The 15,093-nt window shown below is 48.3% G+C and overlaps 1 protein-coding gene across 1 annotated transcript in view; it reads left to right on the forward strand.

Moving 5' to 3' along the window:
• The window catches only part of LOC131591649 (homer protein homolog 1-like), a 380,529-nt gene that overhangs the window by 46,095 nt on the left and 319,341 nt on the right, over positions 1-15,093 (forward strand). The window lies entirely within an intron of this gene.

Below are 15,093 nucleotides of genomic sequence, written 5' to 3' on the forward strand. Positions count from 1 at the left end.
AAAGGTAATATTGTAGAGACTACCAGCCCTTGGAACTCCCCGGTATTTGTTATCCGGAAGCCGGGGAAAGACAAGTGGCGGCTCCTTCACGACCTTCGTGCCATCAATAAAATCATTGTTGACATGGGACCCCTCCAACCAGGGATGCCTACTCCAACGATGCTCCCCCGAAATTGGAATCTGGCCGTAATTGATATAAAAGACTGCTTCTTTCAAATTCCCTTGCACCCTGATGACGCCCCACGGTTTGCCTTCTCGGTGCCCACCCTCAACCGAGAAGCCCCAATGAGGAGATTCCACTGGCGGGTGTTGCCACAAGTCATGAAGAATTCACCCACCATCTGCCAGTGGTATGTTTCCTCATTGCTGTCTCCCGTGCGCAAAGAGATGGGGGAGGTCATCATCCATCACTATATGGATGATGTCCTAGTGTGCGCCCCCCATGACGATCTACTCACCCGATCACTTGACCGAGTGGTTAAGGCTTTAACATCTGCAGGCTTTCAACTCCAGGAGGATAAAGTTCAACGGATGCCACCCTGGAAGTATCTGGGTCTGCGGATTGCTGAGAGGACCGTTGTGCCTCAAAAATTGGCAATAAACAGCAATCCGAAAACCTTGTCAGACCTTCACTCGCTGTGTGGGACCTTAAACTGGGTCAGGCCTTGGCTGGGCCTTTCCACTGAAGACCTAGCCCCCCTCTTCACACTTTTGAAGGGGGAGAAGGAGCTGAGTTCTCCCAGGACCCTGACCCCAGAAGCGAGGAAAGCCCTGGAGAAAGTAGAAGAGGCCCTTGTTGAAAGACAGGCGCATCGGTACGAACCGACCCTGCCTTTTGAGTTTATTGTGCTCGGGAGAATGCCACACCTCAGTGGGCTGATTTTTCAGTGGGACCAGGGCTCAAAGGATCCCCTCTTAATCATAGAGTGGGTTTTCTTGAGCCATCAAAGGTCCAAAAGTGTCACCCGGCCACAGGAGCTGATGGCTCAGCTCATCGGGAGAGCTCGGGCCAGGCTTCGGGAGATGGCTGGGTGCGACTTTGCATGCATTCGGGTACCAGTCAGCTTGTCTCGGGACAAAGAGTCCCCAAATAAGCTGACAAAAGAGATGTTTAATCAGTTACTTCGGGAAAATGAGACACTCCAGATTGCTTTAGATAGTTTTGAGGGCCAGGTCTCTGTTCATGCCCCTGCCCACAAATTTTTCAATTCCAAATTCGAACCAATTCCAAAAGAAGTACGGAGCAGGAAGCCCCTCAAAGCCCTGACTGTGTTCACTGACGCATCCGGGGCATCTCACAAGTCTGTGGTGACTTGGAGAAATCCTGAGACTCAGCAGTGGGAAGCAGATGTTCAATATGTAGAGGGATCTCCACAGGTTGCTGAGTTGGATGCAGTCGTCAGGGCCTTTGAGAGGTTCTCTGAACCTTTCAATTTAGTCACTGATTCGGCTTATGTTGCAGGGGTGGTTGCCAGAGCAGAACACGCTGCCCTGAAGGAGGTCTCTAACCCAAAATTGTTCGAGTTGCTTTCTAAATTAATATATACTGTTTCCCACAGGAAGCAACCATTTTTCGTGATGCATGTGAGGTCGCACACAGATCTCCCCGGCCCAGTAGCCGAGGGAAACCAGATGGCTGATTCCCTCGCTGCCCCTGTTTCCATGGCTCAGCTCCCCGATCGGTTCCAACAAGCTAAGCTGAGCCACCAAATGTTCCATCAGAATGTGCCTGGCCTGGTCCACCAATTCCACCTGCGGCGGGATCAGGCCAGAGCCATTGTGGCCACATGCCCCCATTGCCAGACCACTGTCATGCCCTCTCTAGGGGCGGGGGTGAACCCTCGAGGCCTGGGGAGCTGTGAGGTGTGGCAGATGGATATAACTCACATTCCCGAATTTGGCGGGCTGAAGTTCGTACATGTATCCATAGACACTTTCTCAGGGGCAGTCTTTGCTTCTGCCCACACAGGAGAGAAAGCCGAGCATGTCTGCAAACACCTCTTGCAGGCTTTCTCTGTGCTGGGGGTCCCCAAAGAGCTAAAGACAGATAATGGCCCAGCATACATTTCCAGGAAACTGGAAGAATTCCTGCAGAGTTGGGGAGTGACACATAAGAGAGGCATCCCACACTCCCCCACCGGCCAAGCGATTGTAGAGCGAGCCCACCAGTCGCTCAAACGCGTCCTAAAACGTCAATGGGATTCAATGAAAGGTTGCGCCCCTCAGGATAGGCTATCAAAGGCGCTGTTTACTATCAATTTTCTGAACTGTACTGATACTAATCCCAATCCTCCAGTGGCACTGCACTTTAACTCCACCAGCAACTACGAGCTCCAACATCGCCCTCCAGTGCTGGTCCGGGACCCAGAGACCCAAAAGATCATGGGTCCATTCGATCTGGTGACCTGGGGGCGAGGTTACGCTTGCGTCTCCTCGCCCCAGGGACTAAGGTGGATCCCACAAAAGTGGGTGAAACCTTATGTCCCAAAACATCCTACCAGGCCACCAGATGAGCAAGAGGATGTCGCTGCGTCCGTGCAGGCCGCCCCAGTAACCCCCGAGGACGACGAGGAGGAGGAATGTCTCGAACCCCTTTTCTCTATTGATTTTTTGCTCTCCCTTTATGTTAACTGAAGTATTTGTTTTCCTTTAATTTTAGAGAGCCATCAGAAGGATGACCACCCCGAATGTCGTACTGGCCACCGTGCTCCTGCAGGATGGGGTGTCTCCGGATGGCTCTCTTCTGTTATAAGGACCATATTATAGATTGTTTTTGTAATTTTTTTACTATTTTAGGTACATTCGCGGTGTTGCGGAAGTGTTTAATTCAATTTATCCTTTCTTTGTTATCCCCCCCACGGCAAGTTAACTATGTTGATGTAAACCCTCTTTCCCCTCCTCCTCCTCTTCCCTCTCCTGAATGGTTTGCTGTACCCTCTGCTCCCCTAGACCCCACGCCTTCCTCTGTTTCTTAAAAGGAAAGGGGGAGATGTTGCCGCCCATATTGCTTGGTTTTATTAAGTTCAGAGGTGGTTTACCCCAGTTGCTCCCCGGTCATAAAGAATGGTTTGTCCCCAGGTGCCCATCATGGTAAACCCTTCCCATTTTTCCAGATTGTTCCCCATCCATCACCCTAATCCTGCCCCTAAGCCCTGTCAATCTATGTGAACCCCCACCTTTTGTTCCAGTTCTTTCCTTGCCTATCATCCCTTCCTCGACGCCCTATTGATTGTACAGTTGCTTTCCCCCCCCCCGGGTCCCTACCATTGGTCCTGCATATTGTAATCCCCACCCATAACCCCTCCGTGGCTGTTGTCCCATTGGTCACCATACGAGCCGCCCACGGTCCTTAAAACCTGGCGCATGGGGGTGCCCAGGGTCTCGGCTCAGACCTCTCCCCTGTGATCCCAGCCCCGCACCTGTTGGAATAAACTTGTTCCTGGGAAATCGGAGGAGTTTGAGCACTCTTTCTCCCTTCGCCGCATCCTGTGTCGCCCTGTAAGCCCCAACGCCAGAGCGCAGAGGAGCTCTGGAGGTTCCAGGTTGAGCCTCGCAGTGCTAGCCTGGTTCCCCACTCCTGCCGCTGACATCGGCCACAGCTAGCCGAGGCAAAAGAGGCCGATTCGGGCAGCGACACTGGGACATACCATAATTTTTTTAAATGCACTACAACAGGTATGAATTTATTCAGCGCTGAGGTGCATGGGGGACATCTCTTCCAAAAGCATGCACGCTTTTTGAGATTTGGCTTGTTTTATCTTTTACAAACAAGGGTTACACAATATGCCTAATATATATTCATTTCTTAACCCTGCTTGTCTTTGCCTTATACTAAAATTAGCTCTACGCCTCTTTGCGGCTGTGCACTGGTCTTTTTTGGTCAGTTTGGTGGATGTCTGGGGGTCTTTGAGATGAGGTCAGGAATTTTCTCCTTAGCTGAACTTTTCACTTTGTCTTCTCGCGCATGCTCCTTTTAGTCTTTTGACCAGTTTTCGGATATTGATACTGTTCCTTCCTGGTGCCTCTGGATACGAATTGATCACACGGACACAGCTCGAGGTGTGGTGAAAGGAAGAGAGAGTTTATTTTTCCTCCCAGGATTTATAGGTTTCTGACCACGGCCAGGGATTGGATGGTCAGGATAACACTTCGCCACTGCACTGGCCATGAGAGATGTCCATCACAAGACGTGTAACAGAAGGAATGCATACATATCTCTATGTTTACAGTTATTGTCCTGGGAAAGTCTTCGAAAACTATGTCAGCAAGCTCAGAAGCTGAGTTTTCAGGGCGACATCTCACCCTTTTTGGTTTAACAAAAAGAAAAGAAAAAAGAAAAATTAACAAAGAAACTAGCAACATTATAAACAATCAAAAGGAAAAATAATAGGAAAATACAATACTCCATACAATCAGAAGGCTGTAATTTCAGGGTGATATCTCACCCTTTCGTTATTACAAAAAAACCCAAAAAAACAACAAAAAAAAACCCACAAAAAAATAAATGAAACAAATGTCCAACATCAACACCTGCTTGTGGATGGGCTCTCAATTTGGTCATGGAGGCAGAATCCATGGCCAAATTGAAAGGTGCCTGGGAAAACTTCTGAAATGCTATGACAGCAGCCTGTAATTCCACCAATTGGGCTGACCCAGCCTCATGACTCTTCAAAACCTGCCACTCAGATCCATCCTTCTAGGTAGCAATGGCATTTCCAGTGTTTTCATCGGCCAATGATACCTGTGGAATGCAAATCTGGAGTGGCAATGAAAAAAAACAGCGACATCAATGGAAAGATTAATGTAATAAACTTGACAAGCAGAAACTGCTCGCAGAACCTCATCCAGCATCTACTGTGCCTGTGGGGTCAATGTCAGAGGTGACTTTAACTCAGAGTCCCCCTTTAACAGATCAAACAAGGGAGACAGTTGTGTCGTGGTCAGGCCCATATATATGGACACAACCATGTAAAAGTCCATTAATATCTGGACATCATTCATGCACTGTCTGCAATGAATGCAAAAAAAAAAAAATTGCACCTCCAGATGCGGGACTGTTCGTCCCAAAAATTATTTCAACCCTCAAATGTTATAAATACACTCGAGAGAGTGTTAAAGTTTAATCAAAGAAAAGTTTTATTAATTATAGCAAGCAAGCAATAAGCAAAACGCAGCGCTGGACAGCCGGGAAGCGATCCCGCTTCGCCGCGGCCGTGCTTCCGTTTTCCGTGTGTATCTTTTTAATCAGTCCGGCTCTCTGATGACGTGTCCTTTCTCGGGTATTTCTGCGCATGTGTCTTCATTGGTCTAGGGGTTCGTTCTTTACCTTATCTTCCTTTAACCTTTCTTCACTGTTCTCTATAAAGGTTTAGCTCAGTAACTTTCTGGAATTCAAGGAATCTTAGCAAGGACATGATAATTATACAAACGTCAGTAACTATACAAGCATCAGTAACTATGCATGCGTCAGTAACAATCTTGATTTTACAGAACATAGCATTACAGAGTATCATATCTGCATGTTTAGTCGAACAAAAGGGTCTCTGTTTATCACATCAAATAATTTCAAGGAGGTTGTTTCTGGAGTCACTTGCAGCCCCATATCATCAGCAAATGCCAGCAAATTTTCGCATGCCTTACGGCAAAATCTCCATTGATATTTCTGTGTGGGCTCAGCATTAATGATAATTGGCACCAGAAAGGCAAATTTCAGTCTGTCATTGGGATGTAAAGGAATTGTAAAAAACAATCTTTCAGATCCACAATGAGGACTGGCCAATCAGCAGGAAGCATGGCAGGTGAAGGCATGCTAGCCTGCAACATTCCCATGCTTTCCATCATAGCATTAATTTTCTGGAGGTGTTGTAGCAACCTCCATTTCCCAGACTTCGTCTTGATACAGAAAACAGGAATGTCCCAGGGACTGGTTGAAACTCCAGATCACTGTGATCCAACTGTTCTTGCATCAAGTCACGGAGGGTGACTAGTCTATTATGAGAAAGGACAACAGAAAATGCTGAACAAAGAGTCAGTCTCAAGTTCTTCTTTGTGTTGAATGTGTCAGCATTGGGTCCAAGATTCACTCCGGGGGCCCGTCAGCAAACCTGACAATTATGATGTCCACGCCAGTGTCAAAAACCCACGGAGGCTAATCTCTGACAGCATCTCACCAAGGATGGACAGGGTGCAGACCCGTTCAGGATGATCCCTGGCTGTCAGAACAGCAGTCTGTGAACTCAGGGAGGTCCAGGGAACCCGAAGCCACTATCTCCCTGCTGCTGGTTCTCAGCTCTGCAAACACAAGACTCAAAAGGCACAAGGTGAGCAAATCCGGGTCCCGCAGGGATAGGAACAGGAGGGGTGAGTGTGGAACCCATGGCAGAAATGCACCCCAGGAAATCTGAATCAACATCCCCTAGGTGAACAACGATGCCCTGAGCAGTGGTATTTAACCACGCCACAAGAAGAGCACTCATGCCCTCACCCACCGGACCAAAGCATTCGGAAGCACATGGAATGCCTGATATTCTCAGCTGCACATCCATCTGACAGGGGGACAAAGTCCACAGGCCAGCCAAAGAGGCTCCAGCAGCATGGGACCCTTTGCCCGTGGAGGCCACCAGCTTCGCCCCCGCGGCAGCACCACCAGAGCCAATAGTAACCAGCTCAGGACCTTGGTCTGCCGCGGCCGCAGGAGGCGACGGGGGAGGGCCACCTCCAGCGGCTGCCTTGGGCAATGCCTGGGAACCCGAAGCAGGCTGGGTTGGAGCCAGCTCAGCACGACCTGCCTCTGGCTCCAGGGGGGACCGAGACGCCGGTAGAGGCACAGCCCGCAGAGCCGCAGCAGCGTCCCACTCCACTGCCAGGGGACAACCTGGGCTTGCAGGAGGGGAAACCCGCAGCATGGAGCCGGCAGAACCCAGCCCGGCGTCCGCACCACTCATAGCACCCGTCCCCACGCCCCATGAATCTGGCGCCTGGGGGATCAGCGCTCATAATTGCCCCTAACGGTGGTTCTTCAGGGGCGAAAGGTCCAAGAAGCGGTGCCGGCCACTCCTCCACTGGAACAGCGTGCGCGTGTGCAGCCGCCGGCGCGGAGCCTGGGCCCGTCCCGTCCCCCACCGGGGGGCAGGGAACAGCCCAGCCGCAGCAGGGACATGGGACCGACCCTGAGGCATCCCCCAGGGCCGGCGCCGCCCCCCATTTAGGCAGCCCCTCATCGGTCTGTGCCGGGAGGGCACTTGAAGGAGGCAACCCCACCCCGGGCTTACACCGCCGGGGTGCCAGCTGAGGCGGGGCTACACCCCCCAGGTCCGCGGCTCCCCGGACAGCCTGCCGGCAGGGATCCAACCCCGCCCTGGGCCTCCACTGCCGGGGCGCGGGCCGAGGCGGGGTTACACCCCCCGGGTCTGCGGCGCCCCCGACGGCCCTTTGGCAAGGCTCAGGCTTACACCGCCGGGGCGCCGGCTGAGGCGGGGTCACGCCCACCGGTCCCGCGGCGACCCCGTTCAACCCGGCCCCAGCGATCCCGGGGGAGCCGACCTCGGGACCCGACTTCAGAACACCGTGGTACCTTCGCCAGATCCCCAGCAACCGGAGCAGCCGGGGCTCATAACCGACCAGCAGAGCCTCGATCAGGGAATCGCCTAAAGCGTCCCAAGCCGACTGCAAAAAAATCGCTTCAACCACAAGGAAAAACCCTTCAGTCCTCCCATACTCACACAATTGCTGAAAGTCAGCATACAAAACATCAATCCGTCTCTTATCAAACATCGCACGCCATAGTTCCATAACCAGGGCCTCCGTAGGAGAGAGCCCAAAAACAGCCATAGCCACAGGCTAGATAGTACCCTGTAACCATCACCTGCAACACAAGTCGGGGGTCACCAGATGTTACCGCTGGATACGAATAGATGACACGGACACAGCTCGAGGTGTGGTGAAAGGAAGAGAGAGTTTATTTTTCCTCCCAGGATTTATAGGCTTCTGACCACGGCCAGGGATTGGATGGTTAGGATAACACTTTCCCACTGCACTGGCCATGAGAGATGTCCATCACAAGACGTGTAACAGAAGGAATGTATACCTATCTCTATGTTTACAGTTACTGTCCTGGGAAAGTCTTCGAAAACTATGTCAGCAAGCTCAGAAGCTGAGTTTTCAGGGTGACATCTTCCAGCTTTGGGGTCCAAAGAATCCCCTTATCTTGTGGTACCTTTGTCCTTGCATCCTGTTTGTGTATTCTAGCTCTTTATCTTATCTCGCAGTCTCGCTCCTTTCCTGTTCTTGTGGGAGCAGTGTATGGTTTTGTCAGCTTTCCCCCCCCTCCCTCTTCTGGTCAAGCATTTCTTTATGCTTAATTCCTAATTCTTAATTTCTCTGTTTCACTAGGACTTTGAAATGTAGCCTCTTGGAAAACATGCCCAAAGCAACCCCCTTGGGAGAAAAATCAAAGAAAACCAAGGGGAGCGTCTGCTTGTGCTGCCTCAGTCCTGTGAAAAACAAGGTTCACTTCTTTGGTATAATTAAAAAATATTAATAAAAAGACAATTAGGAGGTGGGAAAAAAAGCAAAATGTACAATTTTGGCTGGGTGCCTCGCATTCAGCCAAGAGCACAAGTTACTAACAAAGGATCCAAACACCAGTCTGTTGCATATTCATAGATCTCTATGTATAAATCAAACGTTTCTCTTCAGGTTAGATGTTCCTTTGCTTAATTTCAACTCCCCCCTCCACCAGCAGATTAATCTTTTTTGGGGTTCCTCACAGTCTCACACTCCCTGATAACAGAGGTTCAATTAATTCCTGCCTTGGAGCTCCGGTGACCAGTCATCACTGTCTTCATCTGGATAAAATAATCTAGGAATGCAGGGGGGAGGGGGGTTCTGACTGTCTTTTCATTCTCTGGGTTACATGAATAAAAGCAGCCTTTATTTTAATACTATGCTACAGCCTAAAATATATATATATATATATGTATGACACCACTATTTCTAAGTTTCATCAATAACAAAAATAAAAGAGACTATATTAATACAGCAAAGTTTTCTAACATTATACATATAACATTCATTTTATTATTTGCGAAAAGCCAATAATATAATATGTACTTATAACCATATTCTCCCTCTTTCTTTTTATAAATCATTTGGCTTGAGCAATATTTCTTGTTTTCTAACATTCATTATTTCCTCTTCTTTTTTTCACAAATCAATTTTTCTTCTTCAAAGAGGTCTTCTACATTATTTTGTTTCTTTAACACCATAATCTTTTGTGCCATTCCAGATGCAGTCAGTTTTGGGTCCATAGTCATTGTTACCACTTGCATGCCTTGGACTACACTAGTGGTTAGCTAAATAAAACAGGGGATCAAACAAGGAAGAAATATCAAACCAGCTGTAGCGCACAAAAGGAAGAAGCCTAGCTTTTTACACCATTCTATTCCAAATAGGTTATCCCACCAGCTAGTTTTTAGCATTGATTCCCATTTTTGAACCAGCACATGGGCTATTTTTTTGATATCATTGACTATATCCAGAATAGCATCGCCATTGTCATCTCTTTTTAAACAACAATCTGATGTATTGAATTTCCCACAAACAACTCCTTCTTCAGTTAACAAATAGTCTAGAGCCAACCTATTCTGATATACTGCAGCTCTTGTTTGGCTTTGTTGAGTGGATATTAATTCCAATACCTGAGCAGTTTTGTTTGTTATTATTTCTACAACTAGCTGGAGACTTATAATGCGATTTAGCGTATAAATTGGGGTCCGATATTCCCAACTCCCATCTTGTGCCCAGGTGGCTGGCCCATATGTTTCCAGTATGCGTTCAGGGAGACATTCTTCATCTCTCCATTTTTTAAATCCTCCAGTCAAATTTCTTTTATTTCTTTTAAGGTCCTCATAAACTGGTACTCCTAATTGATCCCCATTTGGTCCTGGTAGAGGAAAAAAATCTTGGCTGTATAATTCCCGGAGTACAACTCCCTTTCCACCGGGAGGGGAGTCTTGGGTATACTCTTTTTCCACTTATCCAAAATAAGCCATTTGGTGCTTTCTAATAGTCATTTTTCTGTTGATTTATGTTCTCCCAAAATTTGGAGACTTCTGGAATCCCAAAGTAAGGATTCTTGCCTGTATCATTACATTGAAAAAGTCTAATTTCATTATTATACTTACAATTTCCTTATTTTGTTTTTCCCTGAGTCCAGCATAGAGTTAGTTTCTCTGGGATCCACCATGTACAAGTTCCATTACTAACTTTATATCTCTTGCAGGGAGCATTTCCTACTACATTAAGAAAATTTTTCCCAGTGCACCAGAGACATTCTTCCCCTATCACTATTGAACTTAAAATCCACCTTTCTGGTTGGTTTTCCCCCCTTGTAGTTGTCTGGTTCCACTTAAGGAGTTCAATTTGGCCTAAGCTACTGCCTTTCCATGTCCATTCCTCTGACATCAAAGCCCCTCCACAGACCCAACTGTTGGTTAAGTTCCTTACTTATTCTTTCTCCCAATTCCACAAACTGAATTTTCCCCAGTCTTGAGGTATCTATTTCTTTTTCTAATTGTTGTTCAAGTTTTGTATACAAATCTTGAAGTGAAACTGACACAGAGTTAGATTGCTGTGCTGGCTTTGCCTTTTTGCTTATCAGTTGCTCTTTTAGTAAATCTTGGACTTTACTCCCAATAACATATGTAGAACAAATCCATCTCTCCCCTTTTGGGCATTTACTCCCCAACCTGTTTCCACTTGTTCTTAAGTTTTCCACAATCTATTTTTTTTTCCCCTTTGTGCATGCAATTACTTAATTTGGATGGGTTATAACAGTGACTGTTGACATGGGTGTATGTAATAATGCATTTGGTAGCATTTGTGACATGATTTTGCTGGTATCCTGAAATGAGTGACAGAAAAAGGAATAACAGAGGTCGGTATGGCTTGTACCCCCACCTCCCATGCCTATGGGGTTGCTACCCATAGCAGGTGCATGTCTTCTTGGTAGCGAGTACAGCAGCCAACCCGATCTTGCCCTCTATTTCCTTGTCACATCTTTTTTGCTAATTTCCAGGGAAAATCATCTTTGACACTCCTTAACTGTAGTTTCTCACTGTTCCTTAGGTATCTCCCATTCAACAGGCACTATTAATTTCCATCTATTGATCAAAAGTTGTTATTTCAGTTGTTCTTAATTCTGTCTGGATAGGGAATCAGTTTTGCACTTGACATTTCATGCAATGAGTGTTATTTTAGTGAACTACAATACCAATTTTTTTCACAATTTAAATATTTGCATTTACCCCAGCTAGTATGTCCAGTACTGGGATGAATCACACAGGGTATATGATATGACACTGATGGAAGTTGTAATTATTCTTCTTCTTTGTATAAGTCACAAGCTAAGGGTAGAATATGAGGACTCTCTGACCAAAACAGTCCTGATCCTCCTGTTTGAAGTGGAAATATTCCTCCCCAAGGGGGGGGGTATCGGAGGTGTCTCAGGACTTGTCCAGGGGGCATTTGAAAACCACTGATATAAGCTTGGCCTTGTTTCTCAATTAGGTGTGATTCTTTGTATATCTCTTGGATCATTTGGGTCTTTGCAGTTCATTACCACTCAGTCCTCACTTAAGAGTCAATTTGGTATCACCTTGTTCAGATGCTATAGTCCACTCCTTAGGCTCTTCCATGGGTCCTTTGATTCTGCTAGTGTGGATCCACCCTCTTTCCCTGGTCTGGATCGCTGTCTCAGTCATCAGCAATACCTGAAAAGGACTTCCTAATAGCACAGAGACAGTGACTAGAGAAACACCACATCAAAATTTTCAGCAATTCCAAAATTTATCAGCATTCAAACTTTCTGGGTTTAGCAAAAAGCTTAACAGTTATAAAGACAATTTTTTCTCTGTGAGCCATAATCAGTTAAACAAGAACGGCCAGGTTAGTATTGACTTGAGATGATCCACATCTATTGCTTTTTTTTTTTTTTTACCCTCTAGGTAATACTTAACTGTTTTAGCTTCACAGACTTATTCTTCTAACAGTTTCTTAGAACAAAAGTTCTCCCTCCTAACAGTGAGGGAAAGGGAAAGGGAAAGGGAAAGGGAAGGGAAAGGGAAAGGGAAAGGGAAAGGGAAAGGGAAAGGGAAAGGGAAAAGGGAAAGGGAAAGGGAAAGGAAAGGGAAAGGGAAAGGGAAAGGGAAAGGGAAAGGGAAAGGGAAAGGAAAGGGAAAGGGGAAAGGGAAAGGGAAAGGGAAGGGAAGGGAAGGAAGGGAAGGGAAGGGAAGGGAAGGGAAGGAAGGGAAGGGAAGGGAAGGGAAGGGAAGGGAAGGGAAGGGAAGGGAAGGGAAGGGAAGGGAAGGGGAAGGGAAGGGAAGGGAAGGGAAGGAAGGGAAGGGAAGGGAAGGGAAGGGAAGGGAAGGGAAGGGAAGGAAGGGAAGGGAAGGGAAGGGAAGGGAAGGGAAGGGAAGGGAAGGGAAGGGAAGGGAAGGAAGGGAAGGAAGGGAAGGGAAGGAAGGGAAGGGAAGGGAAGGGAAGGAAGGAAGGAAGGAAGGAAGGAAGGAAGGAAGGAAGGAAGGAAGGAAGGAAGGAAGGAAGGAAGGAAGGAAGGAAGGAAGGAAGGAAGGAAGGAAGGAAGGAAGGAAGGAAGGAAGGAAGGAAGGAAGGAAGGAAGGAAGGAAGGAAGGAAGGAAGGAAGGAAGGAAGGAAGGAAGGAAGGAAGGAAGGAAGGAGGAAGGAAGGGAGGGAAGGAGGGAAGGAGGGAAGGAGGAAGGAGGGAAGGAGGAAGGAAGGAAGGAAGGAAGGAAGGAAGGAAGGAAGGAAGGAAGGAAGGAAGGAAGGAAGGAAGGAAGGAAGGAAGGAAGGAAGGAAGGAAGGAAGGAGGGAAGGAGGGAGGGAAGGAAGGAGGGAAGGAAGGAAGGAAGGAAGGAAAGGAAGGAAGGAAGGAAGGAAGGAAGGAAGGAAGGAAGGAAGGAAGGAAGGAAGGAAGGAAGGAAGGAAGGAAGGAAGGAAGGAAGGAAGGAAGGAAGGAAGGAAGGAAGGAAGGAAGGAAGGAAGGAAGGAAGGAAGGAAGGAAGGAAGGAAGGAAGGAAGGAAATCTTTCTTTAAGAGATCAAAATTAAACAACTTTTCAAAGTTTAGAGAACTAGAGAGATATTAAGGCTATCTTTGCCTTGGTCTTATCACCCACTCTTCTTTTTATTCACAGCAGCTCTTTCAGGCTGTTCCTCACTCCACCCCTGCTGATGTAGAGGCTCTGGCCAGGGTGGGCTCTGTTTTAGCAGCTCGCTCTGCAGGCGGGGGGACACATAGCCACCTGCGTGGGGACCTGCCTCCATCTTGTGCATTGTCCCCACACATACAGGACTGGCACGCTCAGCACAACCAACCCTGTGCTCCTGCTCAGCAGGCTCCACAGCTCCTTGGAGACACAGCTGCCACCATCCCAGATCCAACCCTTCAACCCAACTCTCTGGGAATTCCAAAATTCAGCCAAACACACCTTAAACATCACACCTGGGCCAAGCTCCTGCAGACCCTCTGAGCATCATCTGTGAATAAGCCTGGGACACATCAAATACTGGGAACAGGCTCAAGACTGACATGCACAGACCACCCCTCTCTAAACTTCACTGCTCTTCCCGAAATCCCAGACTTTAAGCAGAGACACAGCCCACCGCGGCAGAAGCCCACAGCACAACCACACAGGGATTTCTCCTGGGACCTGGGAAAGCAAGAGCTGCAGCCACAGAGTGCCCCCAGATTGGAGCTGATGCCACACGCCGGTACTGCTCTGCATCCCATTCACACATCTGGCCAAAAGAGAGCTCTCTGAGATAGTCCCACATCAGTCTCCACTCCCGGAATCACAGAACCAGATGTGCCCAAGGCTCCACAAAACCCTGGCATGGAAAATTTGGGTCCCAGAGGAACCCCCCAACTCCTTCACCATTTGAAGTAGGCACTGGGAACAACCCACTCCACAGCATGTTCCTGGCTCGTTTCACAGATTCAGGAGGTTCTCAGGAGCTGCTGAGATCCCCCCCTGCCCCGATCCCGTGCACCTGGAGTGGGGAGCAGAACACAGAGAACCTGGACTGGCATCTGGGGAACAGCCTGCCTGCCTGAAGCCACTGGAACAACCCAAGCAGGGCTCCGTGGGCTGGGAAGAGCGCCAAATGAGTCTAAACAATCCATGGGCACTAAGATCCACGTGAGCCCTGTGATCCTGGCACAGATGCCCCCCCCCTCGCCCCACTCAAGAGGGAAGAGCTGAACCTACTCCCAGGGCACCTCCCATGCCCTGACCACATCGCCTGGCTGCACCAGAGGACCTGCGGACTCAGACCCGACCCACTGCCGTCTAGGGCTCCAGAAGTCCCACTCCACTCCTGAGGCTGATCCACCACTCCAAGTGCCGCAGCAGGCCACAACTCCCCCGGGAGTAGCTCTGGGGGCACCCTCCCCCAGGAAAAGCCTTTCACCTCTGCCACCGCAGCCCCAGTGGGGAAAAAATCCCAACAAACTTCAAAAGTTTCTGCTTCCCCTCCCCAAGGCCCTGCCTGAGCCACATGCCAGTCCATAGCACACAGGACCAACTCTCCCTCAGAGGTTCCAGCTGTCTGGGGGAAAGGAAAGTGGAAAGTGCTGGGAGGAGGAAATCACCTCTAAAAATAACCTTGACTCTGCCCTGGGACCAGAGCCACCACCCTGGGGCACAGTCTCTCTGAAAACCAATTTGGCTCAAAACCCTTGTGGCTCCTGGACCACAAGTCCCAGCCCTAGTTTGTCACTCCGAGGCTCTGAGACAGGAGCCTGCAGGGAAAAAGGATGATGTGGGATCTCAGCCTCTTCAGGGCTGAGGTTTTTTTTGATATTTTTTTATGAGGAGTTTTGTTTATTTTAGTTTTGTGTCAGGAAGAATAATGGAAAACTTCTCAGAATATTCATGGAGTCCTCATGGAGGTAAAAGTGAACTTGGCTTTATTTCTATCTTTAGCACACTCTTATAGGGTCCTACGGGGTTCTTGCGGCTTAACAAGCTACTATTGGTTAATACATTTTGTTTAACATTCTTTTTCTTGTACA

Source organism: Poecile atricapillus, chromosome W (genome assembly GCF_030490865.1).
Source record: "Poecile atricapillus isolate bPoeAtr1 chromosome W, bPoeAtr1.hap1, whole genome shotgun sequence".
Lineage (NCBI taxonomy): Eukaryota > Metazoa > Chordata > Aves > Passeriformes > Paridae > Poecile > Poecile atricapillus.